Source organism: Eumetopias jubatus, unplaced genomic scaffold (assembly GCF_037043125.1).
Source record: "Eumetopias jubatus isolate StellerSeaLion01/CBP00866 unplaced genomic scaffold, mEumJub1_p1.0 scaffold_6, whole genome shotgun sequence".
NCBI classification, from domain to species: Eukaryota; Metazoa; Chordata; class Mammalia; order Carnivora; family Otariidae; genus Eumetopias; species Eumetopias jubatus.
This window is the reverse complement of record NW_028274812.1, coordinates 59,599,055-59,614,404: the sequence shown is the minus strand read 5'-3', so window position 1 is coordinate 59,614,404 and position 15,350 is coordinate 59,599,055. Positions and strand designations below refer to the sequence as shown.

The following is a 15,350-nucleotide window of genomic DNA, read 5'->3' as shown; positions in this document are numbered from 1 at the left end:
ATGCATGTGTGGTGGTAACATTTAAGGTCCACTTTATTAATAACTTTCAAGTATATAATAGAGCACTGTAAATTACAATTACCATGCTGTACATTAGATCCTGAGAACATACTCATCTTATAGCTGTAAGTTTATATCCCTTGACCAATATATCCCCATTTCCCCTACCTCCAGCCCTTGGCAACCACCCCTCCACTATTTAAGTTCAACTTTTTTACATTCCACATTTAAGTAAGAACATGCAGTATTGGTCATTCTCTGTCTTATTTCACTTAGCATAATGTCTTCAAGGTCCATCCATGTTGTCAAAAAGTTTGAGTTTCCTTCCTTTTTATGGCTGAGCAATATTCCATTGTACATATATATCACATTTTCTTTATCTATTCATCCACTGGTTGTTCCCATGTCTTGGCTACTGTTGATAATGCTTCAAAGAACATGGGGGAGTGTGGGGATGTTCAATTTTGTCAAGTGATTTTTTTCTGCATCTAGTAAGATGATGGTATGATTTTTCTCTTTCATTCTATTAATATGATGTATTGGTCTGGTTAGATTTTCTCTTTCTTCATGACTCAGTAGGTTGTATGTTTCTAGGAATTTATCCATTTTTTTCTAGGTTGTTCAATTTGCTGATGTATAATTGCTCATAGTAGTTTCTTATGATCCTCTATTTCTATGGTATCCAAATTGGAAAGGAAGTAGTGAAACTGTCACTATTTGCAGAAGACATGATACTATATATAGAAAAACCCTAACGACTCCACCAAAAAATACCCTGTTAAAACTAATAAACTAATTCAGTAAAGTTGGAGGATACAAAATGAATAGATAGAAATCTATTGCATTTCTTTAAATTAATAACAAACTATAATTGAAATGCAGAAACAATCCCATTTACAATTGCATCAAAATGAATAAAATATCTGGGAATAAATTTAACCGAGGAGGTGAAAGATCTATACTCTGAAAACTGTAAGACGTTAATGAAAGAAATTGATGAAGACACTATAACTAGCAAGATATTCTGTGTTCATGGATTGGAAGAATTAATATTGTTAAAAATGTCCATACTACCCAAAACAATCTACAGATTCGATGTAATCCCTATCAAAATCCTAATGGCATTTTTCACAGAACTAGAACAAAAAATTCTAAAATATGTATGAAACCATAAAAGACCCAAAGTAGACAAACCAATCTTGAGAAAGCTGGAGGCATCACAGTCCCTGATTTCAAATTATATCGCAAAGCTATAATCGAAAGAATATGGTATGGGCCAAAAAAGACTCACATATATAAATGGAACAGAATAGAGAGCCCAGAAATAAACAACACATGTATGGTTAATTAATTTACAACAAAGGAGCCAAGACTATACAGTGGGGAAAAGACAGTCTTCAATAAATGGAGTTGGAAAAACTGGATAGCCACATGCAGAAGAATAAAATCAGACCATTTTCTTACACCATGCACAAAAATTGACTGAAAATAGATAAAAGACATGAATTTAAGACCTGACAACATAAAACTCCTAGAAGAAAACAAGGGCAGTAGGCTCATTGACATTGGATTTTAGGATCTGACTCCAAAAGCAAAGGCAACAAATGCAAAAATAAACAAAGCGGGACTACATCAAACTAAAAAAGCTTCTTCACAGCAATGGAAACCATCAATAAAATGAAAGGGGCAGCCTACCAACTGGGAGAAAATATTTGCAAATCATATATCTGATAAGGGGTTAATATCCAAAATAAATACTCAAACAACTCAATAGCAAAACAAACAAAGTAATCTGAGGCTATTATCAAAAGGCTAATAAAACCACTCTTTATTTTTATTAAAAAAAAAAGACTATTATAAAAAAGATATGAAATAACAGTGTTGGAGAGGATGTGGAGAAAAGAAAACACTGTACATTGTTGGCAGGCATGTAAACTGGTGCCCTAGTATGGAAAACAGTAGGGAGGTTCCTCAAAAATTAAAAATACAACTACCATATGATCCAGATATTTCAGATATTCTGCTTATTTATCAGAAAATAATAGCACTAATTTAAAAAGATATGTGTACCTCTATGTTCACTACAGCTTTATTTACAATAGCGAAGATAAGGAAACAACCTAAGTGTTCATCAATAGATGAATGGATAAAGAAGGTATACACACACAATGGAATAATACTCAGTCATAAAATATAAGAAGGAAACTTACTATTTGCAACAACATGTATAGACCTTGAGGATATTATGCTAAGTGAAATAAATTAGAGAACGACAAGTACAATATGATTTCACTTATATGTGGAATCTAAAAAACAAAACAAATGAATAATACCAAACACAACTTACTGATACAGAGAACAGATCAGTGGTTATCAGAAGGAAAGAGGTTGGGGGTGGGTAAAATGGGTAAAGGTGGTGAAGTGTATGGTGATGAATGATAAACAGACTCACTGTGGTGATCACTTTGTAGTGTATACAAAGAATAATTATGTTGTACACCTGAAAGTAATACAATGTTATAAATCAATTTTACAGCAATAAAATAAAATATTAAATACAAGAAATTTTTAAAATAAAAGTATACTTTCTTTCCTTTATAATACTTAAAACTGATTTTGAAATGTTGTACTTAGACTATAAAAAAAATGGGGAAAAATGTTTAAACTAATTACATAAATAACTTTTTAAAAAAACCAGAATGGTAAAATACCAAAAAATAGTCATTAAAATCCCACAGATTAACAATAGTATTACTAATAACAATGGTATTAATAATAGTATCACTATTATTTCATCAAATCTCAGGAGACATTGATTATAAGCGACACCATCATTGTAAGTGTCATTAAGAAGTTAAAAAAAAAACACTATCAAAATTTTTCTTTTCATCTATGTGTACTCTCTAATGCCCATCACCTATTTCATCCATTCTTTCACCCAGGTTCCCTCTAGTAATCATCAGTTTGTTCTCAATAGTTAACACTCTGTTTCTTGGTTTGTTTCTCTTTTTTTTTTCCTTTGCTCATTTCTTTTGTTTCTTAAATTCCACAGATGAATAAGATCATATGGTATTTGTCTTTCTCTGACTTAACTTCACTTAACATTATACTCTCTAGCTCTATCCATGTTGTTGCAAATGACAAGATTTCATTCCTTTTTAAGATTGAATATATTCCATTATGTATACCACTTCCTCTTTATCCATTAATCTACTGATGGACACTTGGGCTGCTTCCATAGTTTGGCTTTGTAAATGATGCCACAATAAACATAGCGGTGCATGTATTGCTTTGAAGTAGTGTTTTTGTATTTTGGGGATAAATACCCAATAGTTTGATTACTGGATAATAGGTTAGTTTTATTTTTAATTTTTTGAGGAACCTCCATACTGTTTCCCACAGTAGCGGCACCAATTTTCAATCCCACCAGCAGTGCACAAGGGTTACTTTTTGTCCACATCCTCTCCAACACTTGCTTCTTCTTTTGTTGACTTTAGCCATTCTGACAGGTGTGAGGTGGTATCTCATTGTGGTTTTGATTTGCATTCCCTGATGATGAGTGATGTTGAGCATCTTTTCATGTATCTCTTGGCCATCTGTATATCTTCTTTGGAGGAATGTCTGTTCATGTCTTCTATTTTTAAATTGGATTATTTGTTTTTTGGGTATTGAGATGTATATATATATTTTTTATATATTTTGGATACTAACGCTTTATCAGTTATGTCATTTGCAAATATCTTCTCCCATTAGGTGGGTTACCTTTTAGTTTTGTTGATTATTTCCTTTGCTGTGCAGAACTGTTTATTTTGATGTAATCCCAGTAGTTTATTTTTATTTTTATTTCCCTTCGTTAGGAGACATATCTAGAAAAATGTTGTGATGGCCAATGTCAGAAATTACTGCCTGTGCTCTCTTCAAGCATTTTCACGGTTTCAGGTCTGATATTTAGGTCTTTAATCCATTTTGAATTTATTTTTGTGTATGGTGAAAGAGAGTGGTCCAGTTTTCCCAACACCATTTCTTGAAAAGACTCTTTTTTCCCATTGTATATTCTTGCTTCCTTTGTTGAATATTAATTGACCATATAATTGTGGGTTTACTTCTGGGTTTTCTATTCTGTTCCATTGATCTATTTGTCTTTTTATTCCAGTACCCTACTATTTTATTACTACTGCTTTGTAATATAACTTGAAATGTGGAATTGGGATGCCTCCAGTTTTGTTTTTCTTTTTCAAGATTGCTTTGGCTATTCAGGGACTTTTGTGGTTCCATACAATTTTAGGATTGCTTATTCTAGTTCTGTAAAAAATACTGTTTAAATTTTTATAGGGATTGCATTGAATGTGTAGATTGCTTTGGGTAGTAGAGAAATTTTAACAATATTTGTTCTTCTAACCCATGACCATGGAATGTCTTTTCTGTTTCTTTGCATCATCTTCAATGTCCTTCATCAGCGTCTTATAGTTTTCAGAGAACAGATCTTTCACCTCCTTGGTTAAGTTTATTGCTAAATATGTTATTGTTTTAGATGCAATTGTAAATAGGATTATTTTCTTAATTTCACTTTCTACTGCTTCATTTTTAGCATGTAGCAATGCCACAGATTTCTATACCTTTTGTATTGAATTCACTTATCAGTTCAAGTAGTTTTTTTGGTGGTCTTCTCTCTATATGGCATCACGTCAGCTACAAATAGTGAGTTTTACTTTTTCCTTACCAATTTGGATGCCTTTATTTCCTTATGTTGTCTAACTGCAGTGGCTAAGACTTCTAGTACTATTTTGAATAGAAGTGCTGAGGCTGGACATCCTTGTCTTCTTGTTCTTGACCTCAGGGGAAACACTCTCAGTTTTTCACCACTGAGTATGATATTGGCTGTGGGTTTTCCATATAAGGCCTTAACTATGTTGAGGTATGTTCCTTCTAGACCTATTTTGCAGAGGATTTTCATCATGACTGGATGTTGCACATTATCAAATATTTTTGCTGCATCTATTGAAATGATCTTATGGTTTTTATCCTTCCTCTTATTGATGGGACATATCATATTGATTGTTTTGAGAATACTGAACCACCTTTCATGCCAGGTATATGTCCCAATTGATCATGGTGTATGATTTTTTAAAATATATTGTTAGATTCAGTTTGCTAATATTTTGTTGAGGATTTTTGCCTCTATATTCATCAGAGATACCGGCCTGTAGTTCTTTTTCGTGGTTTCTTTATCTGGTTTTGGTATCAGGGTGATACTGGCCTCAGAGAATAAATTTGGAAGTTTTCCTTCCACTTCTGTTTTTTTTTGAATAGTTTGAGAAGAATAGGTATCAACTCTTTAAATGTTTTATAGTATTTGCTTGTGAAGCTGTTACTGAACTTTTGTTTGTTAGGAGTTTTTTGATTACTGATTCAATTTCATTGCTGGTGATTAGTATGTTCAAATGTTCTTTCTGCTTTAGTTTTGGTAGGTTATATGTTTCTAGGAATTTATTCTTCTAAGTTGTCCAACTTATTGGAATATAGGTTTTCATAATATTCTGTTACAATTGTTTGTATTTCTGTGGTGTTGGTTGTTATTTCTTCTTTTATTAGTGATTTTGCTTATTTGGGTTCTCTCTTTTTTTTTTTTAGTAAGTCTGGCTAGAGGTTTATCAGCTTTTCTGATCTTTTCAAAGAACCAGCTCCTGGTTTCATCCATTTGTTCTGTTGTTTTTTCAGTTTCTACATCATTTATTTCTGCCCTAATCTTTATTATTTCCTTCCTTTTGCTGGGTTTGGGTTTGTTTATTCTTCTTTTTCTAGCTCCATTACTGTAATATTAGGTTGTCTATCTGAGATTTTTCTTTCTTCTTGAGGTAGGCCTGTATTGCTATAGACTTCCCTCTTAGATCCACTTTTGCTGCATCTCAAAGGTTTTGGACCATTGTTTTCATTTGTTTACATGTAATTTTTTATTTCTTTTTTGATTTCTTGGTTGACCCATTCATTATTTATTAGCAAGTTATTTAACTTCCATGTATTTGTGCTCTTTCCAGATTTTTTCTCTGGTTGATCTCTGTTTACATAGTATTGTGGTTTGAAAATATGCATGGTATGACTGATTTTTTTGAATTTGTTGAGTTTTATTTTGTGGCTTAATATGTGATCTATTCTGGAGAATGTTCCATGTGTACTTGAAAAGTGTGTATTCTGCTGATTTAGGATGGAATGTTCTGAATATGTATGTTAAGTCCATCTGGTCCAGTGTGTCTTTCAAAGCCACTATTTCCTTGTTCATTTTCTGTTTAGATGATCTGTCCATTGACATAAGTGGGATGTTAAAATCCCCTATTATTGTATCACTATTGATTACTTCATGCTTGTTATTAACTGTTTTATGTATTTGGGTGATTCCATGTTGGGTGCATAAATATTTACAATTGTTATATCCTCTCGTTTGATTGTCCCTTTTATTCTTATAGTGTCCTTCTTTGACTCTTGTTACAGTCATTGTTTTAAAGTCTCTTTTGTCCAATATAAGTATTGCTATTCCAGCTTTCTTCTGATATCCATTTGCATGATAAATGTTTCTCCATCTTTTTACTTTCAATCTGCAAGTGTCTTTCACAGTCTAAAATGAGTCTCTTGTAGGCAGCAATAAATGGGTATTTCTTTACCAACTCTGTCACCCTATGGCTTTTGATTGGAGCATTCAGTCTGTTTACATTCAAAGTAATATTGATAGATATGTATTTATTGTCATTTTGTTACTTGTTTTATGGCTGTTTCCACTATCAAGTGAATTTTTAAAATGTGTCTTTCAATTAATGAAATATGGTACACTTAGTTGAAAATGGTAGGGATCTATTAATTAAACTAAAGAGCAATATTCAAGAATGCTTGCTTAATACATCTTCTCGGGCGAAAACAGTCACTCTGGAATTGTTAAAATCACATTCTAATGTTATAGATGTAGACCAGCCAACAGTTCGCAAGATTTAAGAATTCTATCTTCCTTTTTAAAATACATGCCCACTCAACCAACAAGTTTATAAATTACATGAATGTTTAATTTAAAGAATAAAGCTAAAATGTCACACAGTTTAGATTCAATAAACATACATATAATTACAGTTATACTAACCTCTGCTATACAAATGTCAGCTCTGATTGATGGCAAGGGCCCCCATAACGGAATCTGACAGCTTGCAAATTATACCTGCCCCTGGCAACACTACAACAAATCAGTTAGTTCCAACTATTTCCTTTTCTACATTTTTATGTTCCTTCCTCTCCCATCAATTCACATGCATGAGTACCTGCTCACACATGTAAAACACAAAGTCTTCTGAAGTATCTAGTTTTATTTATTTATGTCAAGGACCACAGCTTTCAATTATAAGATAAAAATATAGAAATTAATTGGAAAATCTTCATGTAGAGAGATATTCTTACTTCATATTCTTTGTTGAAAGTACAGGCATGATCAAGCTAAAGCATAAAGAATGTAACCTAAAATGCATCTTGGTATTCTCATGTTAGCAAAAAAACTCTAATACTATTTTCAGTTAATATTTCATAGGTAACATTTACTAAACAAACAAAGGGTAGGGCGCCTGGGTGGTTCAGTTGGTTGGGCGACTGCCTTCGGCTCAGGTCATGATCCTGGAGTCCTGGGATCGAGTCCCGCATCGGGCTCCCCGCTCAGCGGGGAGTCTGCTTCTCCCTCTGACCCTCTTCCCTCTTGTGCTCTCTGTCTCTCATTCTCTCTCTCTCAAATAAGTAAATAAAATATTTAAAATAAGATTATCAACAAAATACCTTTCTTTAAAAAAAAAGGGTAATTCAATAAGAAATTCGAAAACTTTTGAAGGAACAGAGCACAGAATGCTGGGAGTAAGGAAGAAACATTTAAAATACTTTCTAGACTACACATGTTTACAGCTGTAGTATAATTCTCTTTGCAGCTCTTTTTGTTTATTTAAAACACTTTCTAAATATCTCAGGTCATACATACTGAAGTCTAGCCTCATCAGTATAAGCCTAAAAGGATACAATGCTTGGTTACCCTAAAACATAACTAATTACACATAATAGAGAAAAACACAGAAAGTGTTTATATTGTTGTGCATACAAGCCATAAAGACCTTGCTTTAATCTCTAAATGCTTGTCCATAATACCCCAGTATTTCATTCCATTAAAGTCTCATAGAGCAAGGATCTGAAACAATTTATAATGATTCCTCTTCTGCTTACTCATAATGACAGATTTTTGACATGTGAATAATTTGTGGTAGAAACTGGTCCTGTGGTAAGTTCTATTCTGTACAATTGGAGTATGACTCATAGAGTACAGGTTTCCTCGGTTTACTATAGGTGTTTTTTTTTTTTTCCTCTTTCCTGCCATATGTGCAAAGCTCAGTTTGAGGATCAATTTCTTACTAAAATACTTTAAAATGTTATATTGCAATGCCAAACTACTAAAACCTCAAATGTGATGAACTAAAAAATGTATTCTGTAGTAATTCTGAAGTAATTCAAATTACCAATTTTATCTCTTCAAACTAATACGAGACATTCACTACTGAGAGATTTTGCCAATTCAAGAACAATTAATCAAAAGTGTGTTTGGGGTCTATCACTGGGCAGGAGAGACAGATGAAGGAAGGATCCTAACAACTTATCAACAAATTATGGCAAAACCTTAGCTGCTGAAAACTACTGCAATTAAGAAAATTAACTGTCCCTATTGTATACCTACTTCTATCATTTAAATCCTTAAATCCTTTCTATTTTATTTAGGAAAAGAACAAAAGGACATGTGTTCTGTTTAATCACAACTTATGGTTATCCAAGGGAGAGCTTCTCTATAGAAGTCTGTAAATAACTCCACGTCTGCAGATGGTGTCTGTGGTTAGGAATATAAAGATAAAGGCAAGAAGTCTAGAAGCGTATACGATAAGGAGAAACAGAGCAAAGAAGAAATGAAACGTAGTCCAAACTCTTTCTCGCACAATATTACAAAATAAAATAGTCAATGAGTGGGCAGCTGACCCTGCTCAACCAACTGATGCTGCCTCTGCCCACAACTCAGGGTATAAACTATATATATGGAGCCAATATGACCAGGGTGCAGATCCAAATGAAATTATACATTTTTCTGCATTTTGTCCTCCATTTCCTACAATCTTACAAAGTTAGAGCACCGAAAAAGAGACCAAACAATTACTTGTTACTGGCTTTGAAGTGACTTAAACAGAAATTCACATACACTAAAGTAGAGGCTTAGAAAAGTGATAAAGGAGAAAAACAAATATGCCCCAAGCCTATACAGTATCTGTGATGAAGCACAAAACCTTACTGTAAGCTTGCTTGCTTTTTTTTTTAAGATTTTATTTATTTAATTGACACAGAGAGAGAGAAAGAGAGAGAGAGAAAGAGAGAGGGAGGGAGCACAAGCAGAGGGAGTGGCAGGCAGGGGAGAGGCAGACTCCCGCTGAGCAAGGAGCCTGACGTGGGGCTTGATCCCAGGACCCTGGGATCATGACGTGAGCCAAAGGCAGCCACCCCAACTGACTGAGCCACCCAAGTGCCCCTATAAGCTTTCCTGACACCCAAATGAAAAAGACAAATTGGGAGTGATGTCAGCAAAATGGCAGCATAGGAACTTGTAGTGTTTGTCCCCTCCCCCAGGAATATCAATTTGAACAACTATCTGTGCATGAAAATAACTTCACAAGACCTAAGGATTCCAGGTGAGGAATTACAGCACTTGGGTGAAGTGCAGAAATAAGAAATGTACTAAGGAGAGTAGGAAAGATAGATTCACGTCACCCCCATCACCCCTCCTCTAAGCCCAGGCAGCCCAATGCACAGAGATCCCTTCCCCATTGGGGAAAGAAAGTAAATAGATGTCGCTTTTCATCGCAGGCCCCAGAGCTGGCCTGCTCCCCCAAGCACCAGGCCAACTCCCAAGGCCTTTAGGTGCTCCCTCTGGCTCCTGCAAACCTAGGCCCCTGGCACACCCCAGCACCCACTGGCTTTAGTGCAAGGCAGTTCCTGCAGCCCCAAGAAGCATCTATGGCACAGGCTGGCAGCAGGCTTCTGTGAACCCTGGCCCACGACATGCAAATGTGCTCAACATCACTAATCATGGAAATGCAAATCAAAACCGCAATGAGCCATCACCTAACACCTGTTAGGATGCCTATTACCAAAACAGATACTAGCGTGTATAGTAGGAAACCGCTCCCCAAGTGATTCTGGTATTGCAAATTGAGTTAAGGAAATTGGCTAAATCTGTCAAGTTTCTAGGACTTCAGGACTCCAGGAGTCATTCTCTCTTCAGTTAACTGTTTTCACCTTACTATCCAGATTTTTAAGCAAATCACTAGCCAAAATGATTTTATCATACTAACTACAATAGTTGGGAGCTGAAGTTACACTGTCGTTTTGCCTCCATGGGATATATTTCATTACCTTTACTAATTCATCATGGAGACACACAACTTTGTATCTTGATTAGTATTTGTTTGTCAATGATTCTTAATATCTTATTTTTTTGAAACTGTGCATTTACCCCCTTGTAAGAATTGTCTCTTCTTGTATTTAGTGTTTATATCATCAAACTGCATAACCTAAATTTTTAATAGAGATATTAACTATAACTACTGTTGTCATTTTGGAGGTAATTTGGCAAAATCTTTCAAAATTTAAAATGCACAAATCCTAAGTCCAGCAATCTCACTTTCAGAATTCTATCCTCGAAAAAAGGCCTGAACAGGGGCGCCTGGGTGGCTCAGATGGTTGAGCGTCTGCCTTCGGCTCAGGTCATGATCCCAGAGTCCTGGGATCAAGTCCCGCATCGGGCTCCCTGCTCCTTGGGAGCCTGCTTCTCCCTCTGCCTCTCTCTCTCTCTCTCTCTCTGTCTCTGTCTCTCATGAATAAATAAATAAAATTAAAAAAAAAAAGAAAAAAGGCCTGAACACACAAATAGACATTTATGAAGTTTTTTATAAGGCAATAATGTAGATCTATACATACTGATATTAAGTGAAAAAGCAAAATATTATGCATTTTATACAGATACAAATGTATACATAAAGTATGATTCCATTTTTATTATGCTAAAAGAAAACACAAATGCGTGCACACACACACACACACACACACACACACACACACCTCTACATTCTCCAGGTCTTGAGGTGAAATGTTTAGGAGGCTTTTCTTAAACCAAAATACCCTCTTAATATTTCCCTTTTATAGGCTTCTCTGGTATCTCTGTGCCCATCTTTTCTATTTCAGCATTTATTACACTATATTGCTTGCTTAAATATTTGTCTCCTTCAGTAGACCACAGGTACTGAAAAGGCAAGGGCAGTGACTGTCTGGACAGCTACTGTAACCACAATGTCTTGAAATGAACTCAAACACTGCTGATGAATTATATTTTTTTGCAGGTAATTATTAACCTCATAAAACTGGTGGTAACTCTTCTTGCCTAATAAGAAAACAGAATAAATATTTCTATATTTAATAGTAAGATTTATAGAAGTTATGTTCTATACAGATATTTGGGTTTAAAAAGCTATGTTTGATATACTGTCACATAACAGATTTTATGAATTAGCTAGTGGAATGCTCTCTTTTCTAATTTGTTCATGCACACTTACCAAATGGAAAAAATCTAAAAACTTATTCAAGGAAAGAGGCCCATTTACTGAGTCTGGACAAAGAAGACACTGGTGCCCACACTGCTTACCCTGTGTTTTGGGGGATGATAATCCCAGTATCTGCATGTTATTTCCCTTAGATAAATGTTAAGGAAAGATGAGATCTTAATGGCTCCTCTTGGATTAACTTAAACTAAGTAGTCTAGATCTTTGTCTTTTGGGGAAGAACAGAATTATATCTCAGAGTACCACTCAAAGAATGAATATAATTTGAACATCCTGTAATCAGGATTTAAGAGATTTTTATAATGCTCCTTTCCTGCCCTCCCATCCCCACTCCACCAAGCCCACCCCAGGCCTTTCCCAAGAAAGCAGGCCAGCATTTATCTTCCTTCTGTCCCATAAGGCAATAGCTGAAGTTTCCTAACTTAATTTCCTCCAAAGCAAGTAAGAAGAGTGGGTATTCCTATTAATGGACTGAAACCTTTACTTCTATAAACACAATTTATCGATACTTCTAAATCTAAGTATCCTTATGGGTATGTCTCATTTATCAATACATTATCTCTGATATATTGTGAATGTTTAATGAGAACACATTCAATATCTTTCAGTGATGTACTTACCAAATATTTATTGTGTATCTACTACCATAAACCTTAGTTTCCTCCATAATAAAATGAAGAAAATAATAGTACCTACATATCAGGGGGTTATAATGAATATGAAACACATAATACACATAAAATATTTAGAATAATGCCTGATATGTAATAGGGATCAATTAGTTTTTCTAACATCATCAGCATTACCCTCTTGGTCCTCATTGTAATGTACCAGACACTGTGCTATGTACCATGCAATGGTGAGGAAAGATAAAGGCAGACAGATAAAGCCCTTGATCTCATAAGGCTTACATTGTAATGCAGGAGTGGCAATAGGCACTATACAATAAAACTGTAAAATACAAAATTTTACTTCTGATAAGCTACTAAGGATAACTTACTACTTAGATGCTATTCAGTGATGTGACAAATCATAATAGGAAAATTTGACCTAACCAGAGAAATCAGAAAAGGTTTTAAGAAAGCAAAATTTGATCTAATGTCTCAAAGATGAAAGGGCATTACTTAGATGAAGGAGAAAAAAAGACAATTACAGGCAGAAGCGAAGCATCTACGTAGAACAGACGGGGAAACATGGATGAAGAGAGTGGAGACAGGCAGCGTATGTGGCTAGAGCAGAGAGGATGAGAGGACTGGAGCGTGGTGGAAATGAGATGGACAGGGACGGACTGCACAGTCTTTCAGACCCTTCTAGGAGCTGTATTCTTTTCACGCTGTAGAGGAGACTGGAAAACTATGAATGGCTTTCTTTTCCTTTTCTCTTCTCTTCTCCTTCCCATTCATTCATTCATTTTGGATTGTCATTGTTTTTCATAGGACATGGAATGAGAGTGAAAAGGGAAAAACTGGCCAGGTTGCATTTCTGGCTCCCTAAGGGGAAATAGGACGGAGCAGACTGGATGCTCGTACCCCAGTTACAATACTATAGAAGTCTTCAAGGTGAGAGATGACAGAAACTCGGGACAGATTAGTGAAGACGGAGAGGATATGGATGAATGTAAGAAAAACGTAGGAGATAAAACTCATAATTAATAGGAATTGGTGTTGGATTGACTATATGCACCTTGTATTTAAATATAGACTATATTTAAGCATTATTTTTCTCAAGGAAAAGTAACATAAATAAATTCTGCAGAAAATTCCCCATGTGTCAGATATTTTACATCTCTCTGCCATCTTCCTGGTTCAGTACGAAATAATCACAAATGAAACATTAAGAAATACTCAGTATAGCTGCAAGTTACCCTCTGAGACAATTTTTCAAACTTGGTAATATAGCAGAAAATTAAAGTTGTCTTAGTCTCTTCATTTTTTCTAGGTCATAAGCTGCCAAAACTGTTACTTATGTGACAAACTACTTTTTTTTTTTTTTTTTTACAGATTTGCCTCAACAGCTGTAGGACAAGTGGAAGTAAAAAAAAAAAAAAAACAAAATACAAAGGAATACTAGAATCTGAGACCTGTTATTTATTAACAATAATTACTCTTTCAAAAATTTTAAATATTCTGGATTTCAAAATAGCCTAGGTAGCCTTTGAAAATGAAAGAAAAACACCCACTTTAAGGGATCTGCAATTATAAAAGACCACAGATAATCTACCTTATTTTAATACTTGGTACATGTCAGATTTCTGAGGAAGATAAAAGTAATTTTTCAAAATGATAGTAATGTTTGTGGTTAGTGAGTTCCCATTTTAAAACTTAATGGTGGCAGGATTTTTCTGAAATTTAATAAGTAACAAGAAGACTTAGTATGAGCATCAAAAATTGGATATTTATTTTTGCTTCCTTGTTTATAGGGAAACTAGATTGCTTTTGAGCATGCTATGCATTGCATTATTTTATAGTAGTAGACATTGTTATATTTTACTTTAGGAGGAAGAAAACACTAAGCTTTTCATTGGTTTTTGGTCTGTATTTGGATAAGTTAGCATGATAAACTTTGCAAGCAGGGTTCTTGAAGTAATTTAAAAATAAATTTTGTAATACTTTACTCCTTTTACATAATGTCCATAAGAATATAAAATAATCAATGATAGGAAAAAAAGTAACTAAATGTTGGTATAAAACAGACAAAATGAAAAATAGAAACCATTAATAGAATAGGACCCCACTCTTCTCTTCACTAATACAATGATACAAGCTATTTTTCTGCAAAGTAATACTCATGGAATAGGCAAAGCTGTTATTCTAATTTTTTTTTTTTTTAGTAAAGGCAAAGATAATTAGATTCCTGAGTGCTTTTAAATTATACTCTAGGAAAATGGTCTCAAATAATACATGATTTGCATTCACAAAACAGATTTTTATGCATCAAAAATTATAGTTCTCTCACAACCCCCTCTAATCCAACTACATTAAGAAGAACAAAACAGTTAAAAACAGTAGTTTATATATACATATATATATGGCAGTGGACTTTTTTATTCAAAGGATATTAATGTATTTTACGAGTTGCTATTAAACCTTGCAAAAGTAAGAATAATCAGTAACTTACACCTCGAATTCCATGATGCTTCAAAGTAATTTATAGCTTACTTACTAATAAAAGCAATGAGACATTCTTCAAAATAGAACTCTCACTACTTCTTAATGGCATGCGTTCAAATGCAGGAAATGGTTGTCCTGGTAAATAATATTTACATTTCATTGGGGATTTTAAAAGTTGTAGCTTTTTAATTCCATTATGTTTAAGCACAGGGTTAAAGCTTTTTAAACTAATCGTTCTTTTTAAAGATTGGCTGCTTTCAAGATTTCAGGTTCTATTTCCAGGTTTTAGATCTCTCTCTAAATAAAAGGAAGCTTAAAATTTTCATTTTGGGGGCACCTGAGTGGCTCAGGAGGTTAAACGTCCAACCCTCGATTTCGACTCAGGTCATGATCTGAGGTCATGAGATCATGCCCCGCATTGGGCTCTGTGCTGAGCATGGAGCCTGCTTAAGATTCTCTCTCTCTTTCTCCCCCTGCCCCTCCACATTTGCACTCACTCTCTCAAAAAAAAAATTAATTTTGATTATTAGTTGCTAATAATTACACAAAATTGAAAATGCAAATAGGAAAAAAAACCTAG

The 15,350-nt window shown here is 34.4% G+C and overlaps 1 protein-coding gene across 1 annotated transcript in view; it reads right to left on the bottom strand.

The window, feature by feature from the left end:
- ASCC3 (activating signal cointegrator 1 complex subunit 3) overlaps positions 1-15,350 on the bottom strand; it is a 338,572-nt gene that overhangs the window by 216,569 nt on the left and 106,653 nt on the right. The gene's annotated exons all lie outside the window — the stretch shown is intronic.